General features: G+C 35.7%; 1 pseudogene; it reads right to left on the reverse strand.

Annotated features, from left to right (window-relative positions):
- Positions 1–10,370: 10,370 nt before the first annotated feature.
- Positions 10,371–11,141, reverse strand: LOC109389213 (ATP synthase F(0) complex subunit B1, mitochondrial pseudogene; annotated as a pseudogene).
- Between the last annotated feature and the right edge of the window lie 776 nt (positions 11,142–11,917).

Here is an 11,917-nt window from a genome sequence, read left to right on the forward strand (position 1 = left end):
TTGTTTACTGGCTAAAAACTCCCTCACAGACAGTGCCATGTGAGCTGGTGCATTGTCGTGATGCAAGAGCCATGAATTGTTGGTTCAGTTCATCTAACTTTTTCATGCAGCCTTTTCAGTACTTCCAAATGGTAAACTTGGTTAACTGTACAGTTGGTACAAATTCATAATGAATAATCTCTCTAACATAAAAAAAAGGGTAGCAACAGATCCATGAACTTAATTGTCATGTATTATGATAAAAATCTTTAAAAAACTGTAAAAAAAGACAAAAGCTCATAAAATGAAAATAAAACTTTCCAATTATAAAAAAATAAAATAAAAAATAAGCACAGAACTTTGAAAGATGTTTTATCCATGCAAATTATATTAGACATTTTACCTCTCTTTCCAACAGCCTACTAGTCATGGGCGGGCAGTAAATGATTACAGTTCCATACTTGATGATTTAGCAATAGCAATCTTTTAAAAACTCACATTATACTTTAGAACATAATGACCCTGAGCTCTTTATTTAAATCATTTTGTTCTTTACCAATCATTCATATTATTATAAATTGAGTTAGCCATTCTATGTATATTAATATTATTTTAAATAAAAAATTGGGGATTTAAAATCTGCTACTTATATATAATATATAAGTAAAATTCTGGGCCAGGAGAGAGAGTGACGTTTAAAGTCTTAAGTCACATTAGTATAATGAATGTTAACAATTGAAAAAGTATATAGTACTTGTAAAAACTGAGGAGTTCAAAAAGATCTCCTAAGATGGTCAAAGTCTGAGTGTAAGAAAATGTTATCTAGGACATGGATAGACACTTAGAAACAGGAGTGTGAAAATATATCATCAAACTCAAAATATTCATTTATTAGAAAACAGAAAGACAAGTAAAACAACAAAGAAATCTGTTTACCAAAAGTCAGTGCTAAGACAAGACTCAATATTCTTACTCCAAATAGGGAATGGGCTGATTGTTACAAAGATTCAAGTGTCAGTCAGTCACAGCAAATCCAAGTAATCTCTGGGCATCTGGAAGGTCTGGTATTAGGCAATGGAGACAGAGTTAAGAGTTCAAAGAAAGGAGGCATGTTATGTACCAAGATTAGCATTACAGTAACAACGCTAAACCAGCAGTCTACTGGCTAGGTCTTTCTTTGTCGCCTACGTCTTTGAGTCAGAATTGGTTCCAAAATCCAAGTTAGAGTTACATCTTTAAGTGCAGATGAAAGTGATCTAAACCATAAGAAACAGGAAATATAGGAGCAGAGCCACACACCACAGTAAAATATAATTAGGATTTTTTAAAATTAAAATAATGATTACAATTGTAAATAAATTAATTCTTTGCTATAAAAGCATTCCAGTTCAAGTGAAAACAATAGTGATTAATATGTATAATTCAGAATTATAAGGTTTTACTCATACATCTCCCAATTAAGTTTACCAGTTGATCTACCTGGCTTCATTTCAAAGAAAGTTGGTATATTATTAACTAAATACCGTAGATTTTTCTCCATATCATGTCTTTTAAGAACAGTGACATAAATTTGGAAAAGACTAATTAGCTGAGGCATCAACATGTATCTCAGAAGAATAAATTTACCACTTCATTTTCTCAGCCATATGGCTGGGAGATCACACTAGGCATGACCTTTCCAGCAGTGAGGTCAGAATCTCATATATAAATAGATAATTGGAAATTTATCCATCTAAGATTCAATGGTGCTGAAGGACTGTTTCTCATAGAGAGCTATTTGAAGACCAAAGGGATAAAAACTATTTTCTTTCAACATCATACAAGCAAGTTTAGGGAGATCCTGAAATACTTAAGCCAAAATCATATAAAGTTATATGATCAGTTGTGTATATGTTGTATGTGTTTCTATTTATGTCTGTGAATATGAAAACTATTCAATAGTTATAGAAAAACTAATGAAAATATGTGTTTATAGATACCTTATTACAAATGAATTTCTCAACAATCCAAGTGTCATTTAAAGATAGTTTTTTACCTCTTATTTTGGAAGTTCCAAAAAATTACCTACTTCCTTAGGTTTGCTCTCTATTAATGATTCTCAATCTTGGTTACACGTTAGAATTATCCTGGAGATTCTATTAAAATGGTGATGTTACACCGTAACTTAGGGATTTAGATTTAGTTAGAGTGGGGTAGGACACTAGCACTGGTATTTTTCAAAAGTTCCCCAGATGATCCTAATATATGGTCAAGGTTGTAAACTGATCTAAATGGCAGGTATGGTAGACAAAGAGATGTGCCCCACTCCAGATCTTCCTCCAAGAAAGGATCTCGGTCCAGGTGTAAGAATTGAGGTCAGCAGACATCCTTTGGCTTAGCTCCTTGAGTGTCAGCCTCATCTGCTAAGAGCCATGTTGCCTGAGGTCATACCCTTCTCAGAATAGCCCACATTAGTGACTGAATGAGGTGAGGGTATTAAGGTCCAGCTATTTCAGGACAATGCAGGACCATCTGATTGGCAGAGTTTGCTCCAGATCCTTACTGAGTTCACCAACACTTTTTAAAATCTTTATCAGAATTTGACTTCTCCTTCTGCCCGATTCTGCTCCCTTCCCCCTACTTTCACAGATGTTGATCCCTAATAAACATCTTATTTCCCAAATTCCATCTCAGCATCTGCTTCAGGCGAACTCAGCCTGTGACAATAGAATGATAGTAGGCTCGTGGATGGTGGTGGAGATCTTTCAGTTTTGCCTGTCCTTCATTTTTTTTCCCCCAGCATCACTTCATGGTTAAACATGCAAGTTTTGGAATAAAAATGCCTGGATTCATATCCCAGTTCTTTGTATCTTTGTTACCAGTTATTTACCTCTATATTCCTCAGTTTTCTCATCTATAAAATGCAGATAATTATTGTTCCTTACTTGTAAGATAATAGTGAGTAATAAATGACATAATACAAGCAAAGTCTTAGGGGTAATAGGCACATATTAAATGCTTTATAAATTTTAGCCATTTCCCAAGAAGGTTAATTCTACAAGTATGTGAATTGGATGGGACCATCTTCAATCTACCCCTAGATTCAGAGATAGATTTGTGACTCAAGCCATTCAAAGTTCGTTTTGGAGTTGGGCTTTTTTATTTGTTTTGTTTTTTATTTTGTTTTGTTTTTCCCTTGGAGTAGAATCTGTTTCTGTGGCAAGCTGAATATTGGCCCCCAAAATACTTAGGTTCTAGTCCTTGGAACCTATGAGTGTTACTTTAGATGAAAGGAACTTTGCAAATATGATTAAATTAAGAATATTGAGATGGGATATTATCCTGGATTACCCAGTTGGGTCCTAAATGCAATCATCAGTGTCTTTCTGAGAGGGGGCATAAAGAGAGTCACATGACAATGGAAACAGAGTTCCAAGTGCTGTGCTATAAAGACGGAGAAAGGGGCCACAAGCCAAGGTATACCAGCAGTCATTAGAAACTGTAAAAGGAAAATAAATGAATTCTCCTCTCAAAACCTCCAGAAAAAACCTAGCACTGCCAATATCTTGACTTTAGCCCAGTGGAATTGATTTTGGACTGCTGGCCTTCAGAACTGTAAAAGAATAAACTTGAGTTGTTTTAAGGCATCAGATTTGTGGTTATTTGTCATAGCAGCCATAGGAAACACTTATAGTTTCCAACCACCTGAACACCCTCCCTGTTTCAGAACAATCCCTCACTGTGTGGAAATTGTTGGAAAGCAAGCCCCTGTCTCCCTTCGTTGATAGCAAGAGAGGTATTCTCTTACTGCATTCTGGGAACCAAATGACCAAGACACTCAGGATTCTTGATAGTAAACCACAGAGACTTACAGCAGCTAGCTTAAGCAGATATAAATTAATTGAAAGACTGCCAAGAAGCTCATAGAAATATGTTGCCAGGAGTTGGCTCAAGAACATGTAAATCCTGTCACATAAGCCGATCTGTCTACCACCCCAGTGAGAACCTAATACACAGCAGCAGTGACCACACTTGAACCCCCTGTCTAAGAACAACCAGTACCTGGGGACAAGCTCATTGCCTTTAATGCCTTCCACCTTAGGGGGAAGCAATTTGCCATTACTAGAAGAGAAATTGATTCTGATTTGGATGTTATCATTCTGCAAGCCATATCAGCGGAAGTCTTACAGTTTGTTTTCTATGCCATCATTTTATGCTAACAGCATTATTTATGACTAGAAAGTCATTGCATAGCAAAGTAAGTAAATAACCAGGCTGGTGGTCCAAAGATTCATTGGTTTTACATGAAACTCATACATGATTAGCTGGTCTTCCAGAATAATGAAATGACACATAGAAAACTTACAAAAGCTCTAGATTGAGGAGAACACTGCTCAAATGGTTGCATTGAATTGAAAGCTGAGACTAGACCTGTTATTTCATAAAAAACAACAACAAGGAAATTATATTGTTGCTAGGGTTATGTTTATTGACAATCAGATGGAAAAAAACATATATGGCAACTTTACAATGGAAGAGGAGAGATGCACAGATAAAATCAAGAGATTCCTTGGGATAGCTCCTTATATTACCATGTTTAGGAATAACAGTGAATGGAAAGCTACGGCAAGCCCATACAAGTCAGTTCTCAAGGACGGCCATACACCTGAAACTATGGTCTGTGCAACCCCACTGGATAAAGAGCTTAACTCCGAAAACCATTAGTTGATGTAAAAGGAGACATGAAGTACGTTATAGAAGGGAACTTATAAATAGCAGTTTCTGGCTTCAAAAATAGTTCAGCAACAAGGCCTGTAACTCCTACACATATTTCCTTTCTTCTTTGATCTGTCATGTATGTATTTAAACACTCAAATCTATTTTCTCTTCTTCTTCACTAAAAGGGTATGCTTTACTAGATATTTGTCAGCTTTTGCCACACAGCATTTGAAAATATTTTCTATTTGGATGGACTCCTCATTGAATGGACTTTGTTTAAAATCAGGATCCACTTATGAAAATTAGAAGGGAAATAACACCTCTTAGCTACTCTCTGGAAGTTAAGACACAGGCATAGGACCTAGACTACTCCAATCTGATGCCACTGTCCAGGAATACTCAGAGACTTCTGTGGGTTTAGTTTGGAGAACAGGAGTTACTTTGAGCCAATTCTCTATTGTCCAGTGCTAGTAGTTATCAGCGGTAGTAGGGAGTGACTAGTGGTGGCTTCATCATATCTCAGTGAGACCTCCTGTGCTGTGATCTGGGATTCTCAGCCTCTGTAACTTATGCCGTTTATCCAGGCCAGTTTCCTACACTGCCCAATCATTTGGCAGACTGCTGCATCTTCTTTCAATACATTTATTTTTTTTTCTTTACATAAGTTAGGCATTTACCTTCCATTTTATAATCAAGAATCCTTTTTGGTGCATAAAATTTAGTAAGCTAGTAAGATTTAAATCCTGGCTTGATAATGGCTATTTCTTGCCATATAAAAAGATTATGTCTAAGAAACGGAAAGAAAAAAAGAGAGAGCAGGTCTTGAAAATATTATAAATCTCTGTATCTACTAGTGCCTGAAGCCATCTACCAATGGATTTTTAATTCAGTTACATGAGCCCTCCTGTATCTTTTTTTTGTTTTTAGTTATTTGTTTATTCCAATTAGACTAGTTTCAGTTCCAGTTCTGTCACTTAAAACCAAAAGAATCTTGAATAGTACATGAGAGTTTATGGGAAACATAGCATTAATTTTAAAGTTTTAAGGACTTCGTATGTTTTCTGCAGCTTGTAGACGAGATTCTGAACAACTATATCTAAAATATTTCTTTCTCCCTGAAGAAAAATTAGATAAAGTTTGTTCTTAATAACCTCAGTTTCCTGAAGAGGGGTATTACTTTCTTCAGAATTATCAGAATTCCTCATGTCTGAGGTAAAGGACTGAAGAAACATGTTCAGTTAACTGTTTCATCAGATCTGAGAGTCCCAGGTAATTATCAAAGCCACAATGTGTCAGATATGCAGGAAAAGGAAAAGTAAGAAGCTATGGGCTCAGATGAAAGAAAGGGAGGTTTAAGGACCAGTTCCGGAGCCAAGTTTTCCGCTTGCTCCCATAATTTTTTGGCAAGGATGTTGAGGGTTGCTATGAAGGGGCTGAAATAACTGAACTAGTAGGTGAACCTACCGTACCAATGGTGATTGTCAGTGACTTCTTACTAATTGTTTCCTGTCTGATTGTTAAATACTTGACATTATTAATAATTGTGTTGAAGTTTCCTCTTAAGTCAGACTGATTTCTTAAAAATTCAAAATTTCACAATTTTCAGCAGCAACCCCTCCCTCTGAATACCTCCAAGCCTTTGCCTCACACCGCCTGGCTCTTTGCGTCTCATCAATCCTCTTCCATGCAGTTCTTCACTATAAATGCTCTCCTATGTAACACTGTATCCCCTCTCTCATTATCATTTATATTCCCATCCTGCTCGGCATGAACAAAACAATTTCCCTCACAATTCACCCTAAGAGAGAAGAGTTAATAATTTTGTTCTGTTTACTTTTATTTTGGAGGAAATGTTTATGTTGTCATGTAAATATATACCAACCACACACATATCATACAGATGTAGATACACACATACATATACATATATATATATATATATATATATATATATATATATATATATACACACACACACACATACACACACACACACACATATATACATCTTTTCGTAGGTTGGGATATAAATATCTAAAAGGAACAGGCAATGTGTTGCCCTTTAGCTTTGGTAAGGTCATGCCTGTAGAGTAGACTGAGATACAGGCTCCAGGATAAAGGGCTTGGTCTGAGTCTGGGGCTGGAGGGGCCATGGCTGTGGATATCTACCAGGATAGGTGATGTGTTCATTCTTGTGCCTCTCCTCACACCTGTCATAGCACATTGCAGCTATAATAAATAATAGTTTTAATGACTGAAATATCATAGGCTTAATACCTATCAATTGGCAACTATTTAAAAATTCAGATGTAAGTTGTTAGTAAATAGCACATCTATGTATTAAAACTAAAGTTCTATTTGTACTTGATGCGTATCCACTACAAGCCCTTTTAACTGGCTGTCTTTGAGTGTATAGCATTTATTAGGTGCTAACACGTAAACAAGGTGCCTTCCAATCTACGTGACAGCAGACTGAGATTCCTTCAAGCCTCTTACCAGTTGCCAAGTACAGTCCTGTGTAACATTCTGCGGCCTTTTACTATCTGTAACAGTCAACTTTAACTGACTTTTGAATACATATGTACATCAGTGCTTTATTTTTCCTGGCTGCTATAGCTAAATTAAGGTTTTAGAGTTGTTACAGCAGTGTTTCTCAACTTGAAGCAATTTTAGCTGCCAGGCAACATTAGGCAACGTCAGAAGACAGTTTTGATAACCATGACTGGGTATGGGGTGCTACTGGTATCGGAGGCGGGGAGATTGCTACACATTCCACAACACACGGACAGCTGCCACAAGCAGGAATTTTTTGGTGCAAAGCATCAAAGATGCTGAGTTCAAAAATCCTGAGTTAGAGTAAGGAAGGATATACAACAAATGTGCTATTACAATGAGAAATATTTCTCTTTGTGTAGTGATAAAAGTAATTCAGTCATTCAACCTTTTTCTATATGTGTTCTTTTGACATGCTATACTGATTTCTATTTAGTTCTAACATGGATTTTGCATACTAATTCAGATTAACCAGTTCTGACTGCACGTAATTAAAAATTAGGAAGACAAAGGCAGCCCCTAGATAAATATAAGGAAAACCTTCCTTTGAATACAAAAGATTAGATTTAATGCTTCTACTGTTACAGAGGAGAGAGGTGGAGAGAGGACACACAGGAGGAACAGATGTTAGGGAAGAGTGCGCTCTCTTTTTGTCATTAGGAAATAAAACACCTCTGCCTAACAAAATTAAATGATCCAAAGAATAAAACAAATTACAAAGATCAAGAATTGTGACACCATGGTACAACTCAATCCATCACCGAAACCAGTTAGATACATTAAGCATTTATATTAAGTCGTATTATCACACCAAGAACAGCAAACCATGTGACATTTCCACAATGTGTCCCTGTACGCAAACACATATGTGCAGCATAAAAAGAAGTCTGCTACGTTATGATGAAAATGGATGGGAATTGAAACCAGATTCTTACACTCTAGTTTTCCAAGAGCTAGGCCAGGCTGAATAACAGCAAAACACAGAAATAAGCATTGTGTTAAAATGTTATCAGCAAACTCACAAACCTGTCACATGAATATGTTGTGCCATATTAGAAATTAAAATGTCCAAATTCATCAAAGAGCCAAACTAGTTGTAGTAGTCATTACTTATTTCTATGCCTACAAATGTCTGAAGAATTTAAGGGATATTATACATGTTAAAGTTATATGGAAGAGTGTGCCCGCTCATTAAAGATAAGTACAAAAGTTCTTTGGATACAGATATTATGAATGTAAAGCTCCAGTTACACATCAACAGTTTTTTTTAAAAATAGATTCTGTTAATTCAACACACTTTACATAATAAAGTCAAGCACTTCATTTAGAGATCTTTTTAGAATTCTATTTTTTTTAGTTGTCAAATATCTGTTAAACAAACCATGTGAAACTGCCATTTGTACAGGTCAAAAACTATCCAATATCAGCAAATTCAATTGGTTCCATCTACATTTCCATATTGCTGGCAATCCTGTTCTACTTCTCCTTTTATCTTTATACAATTGATGCTAACAAATAAATTATTGATTAAAAATATGAGTATTGTATACTCTCACATTTTAGCCAGATATTTTATTTTGCTATTATTTGGGGAAGGAGGTAAGTGGTGTTGAAGATTGTGCGTGAGAAAGAGTCAGCAAGAGCCCTGTTATCTGTCTTGACACCTGCATAAGTAACTGCCTCTCTGAGCTAGAACAATCTACTTTTTGAGATGATTTTATGATATGGTATCGAAATTCTGTATCTTTTATTAGAGACTGGCAATATCTTTAATTTTTCCTACAATGGACTATTTTATTCATTTGTTATTATAGTTTTGAACATATATTTATTTGGTTCTTTCTCTGGAGGCCTTATAACACTTTTTTCCTTCTTTTTCTGTGGTAAAATATACATAACATAAAGTTCAACTAGCTTAGCCATTTTTAACTGTAAAGCTTAGTGGTGTTAAATACATTTATAGTGTGTAGTCATCACTACCAACCTATCCAGAACTCTTTTCATCTTGTAAAACTGAAACTCTATTCCTACTCACCAATAATTCCCCCATTTCTCTCTTCCCACTGCCCCTGGCAACTACCATTCTACTTTATGATTTTGACTAAGTAACTCATATAAGTACAATCATACACTATTCATCTTTTTGTGACTAGCTTATTTCACTTAGCCATGTCCTCAAGCTTCATCCATGTTGTAGCATGTGTCAGAATTTCCTTTCATTTTTAAGGCTGAATGATATTCTATTGTATGTATATGACATATTTTGTTTATACACTTATCCATTGATGAAACTTGTTTGCTTCCACATTTTAGCTATTGTGAATAATGCTGTTATGAACATGGGTGTACAGGTATTTTTCTGACACCCTGCTTTCAATTCTCCTAGGTATATACCCAGATATGAAGTTGCTGGATCATATGGTAATTATACTTTTAATTTTTGAGGAACTGTCATACTGTTTTTCACAGTGGCTGATCCAGTTTTACATTCCCACCAGTAGTTCACAGGGTTTCAATTTCTTTACACCCTCTCCAACACTTACTTTTCATTTTTTTGATAGTAGCCATCTTAATGTGTATGAGGTAGAATCTCATTGTAGTTTTGATTTATATTTCCCTAATGATTGGTGATGCTAAGCACCTTTTCATTTGCTTAATAGACATATGTGTATCTTTTTTTAAGAAATGTCTATTCAAATCCATTGCCCTTTTTTAATTGGGCTGATGTTGTTGAATCTTAGGAGTTCTTTAAATATTATGGATATTAATCCATTATCAGATATATAATAAGCAAATATTTTCTCTCATTCTGTGGGTTGTCTTTTTAACTCTGTTGATACCTTCTTTTGATGCATATACAGAGGGTGCCAAAAATGTATACACATTTTAAGAAAGGAAATACTGTATTAAAAGTGTAATACACAATATATACTAATAACAAAAGATGAATACAAGTCATGTGTATACATTTTTTTGGCACCTCCATTATTTTTTTCCAGTGGTCAGTAGCTTGCTTTAATTCTCTCACTGTATGAAGCTCAATCTTTACGTTTTTAGGTGGAATAAACTGTAGACAGCAATACAAAAAAGTAGACTAGTTTTGTCACATAGACTAGTTTTCATTTAGTCAGTTAACTGTCTCAATCAGCATAGATGCATTTACGAACTAGCTGTTCTTGAGCCTTCTTTGCAAGCAGCTTTATATCTGCAATGCACTTGGCAGTTGTCTCATTTTCCTGCTCTGTACCATGTGCTTTTCCACCCAGTTTATCATGTGCTTTTGTTCCTTTCAATGCATCATATCCTGCACAGAGATATGAATGTCCAGGCAATTCTTTACCTCCTTGCATACTTTGTGCAGCCATTTCTGGTAAGTAACCTCCAACTCCATATCAATGTTATTCCTCCAGACATCAAAAAGGTAATGGTGTTTTTGAAACAGTGCCTGCTGTGACTTCTTCAAATCAATCCTGGATGTATTTGATGGGAGCCTGTTCCACCTCTTCTAGTTGGGCAATTTTTTGCTCATTGAGTTTATCAGCAAATTCCCCCAAGAAAGGCACCATATTTTTCAATTACATAGACAATCAGCCTTATTGTTGATATGGCAGAGATGGTCTCTGAAGTAATCACATTTACTTCTTTGGATGGAAAATATAAGATAAGCCCAGTTCCGAGCACATAGGATCCCAATACATCATTTTTAGGATACAGAAACTGGAAGAATTCCTCAGGGATCAGCCCATGACAAACTTTTCCTTCATATTCAGCGAGAGGTGGTATAAGGGCAAGACATGGCTGCCCAGTGTGAAAGATCCTTGTTGCCGGCAATACCCCTGGACAAAGGAGGACTGAAATCTTTGGAAAGGGGCCATTGTGGTGGCAGCAAAAAGTGCCACCCAGGACAGCATGGTAAGCGATGGTCCACTCAGGGTTTTTGGCAAACTAGTAAATTGAATGGGAGAGTCTGTCAGGGGCAGGAGCAAGATGGACTCTCAACTGGTACATAATTTTTATTTATTTTTTTTTAGCTGAGCCCTTACATCTTTTTTTTAATGTTCACAAAATCAAATCTATTTTTTTCTTTTGTTGCCTGTGCCTTTGGTGTGCTATACAAGAAATCATTACTAAATCTAATGTCATGAAGTCTTGCCCTATATTTTCTTCTAGGAGTTTTATAGTTTTAAGTCTTAATTAGGTCTTTGATCCATTTTGAGTTAACTTTTATATATGGTGTAAGGAGCCTTATTACATTTTATTATTCCTCTTCTACTATATATGTCATCATTTAATTGTATTCTGGATACTTATTCATATACAGGGTCTGACAAGTTCACAAACTTGTTGCAACAATCTTGCTAATCTTTTTTGATATCCGAGGGATTATTCATTATGAATTTGTATCAACTGGACAAACAGTTAACCAAGTTTACTATTTGGAATTGCTGAAAAGGCTACGTGAAAAAGTTAAACGACCTGAACTTTTCACCAACAATTCATGGTTCTTGCATCACGACCATGCACCAGCTCACACAGCACTGTCTGTGAGGGAGTTTTTAGCCAATAAACAAATAACTGTATTGGAACACTCTCCCTACTCACCTGATCTGGCCCCCAATGACTTCTTTCTTTGCCCAAAAATAAAGGAAATATTGAAAGGAAGACATTTTGATGACATTCAGGACAT

The sequence above is a fragment of the Hipposideros armiger genome, unplaced genomic scaffold (genome assembly GCF_001890085.2).
Source record: "Hipposideros armiger isolate ML-2016 unplaced genomic scaffold, ASM189008v1 scaffold_225, whole genome shotgun sequence".
Taxonomy (NCBI): domain Eukaryota; kingdom Metazoa; phylum Chordata; class Mammalia; order Chiroptera; family Hipposideridae; genus Hipposideros; species Hipposideros armiger.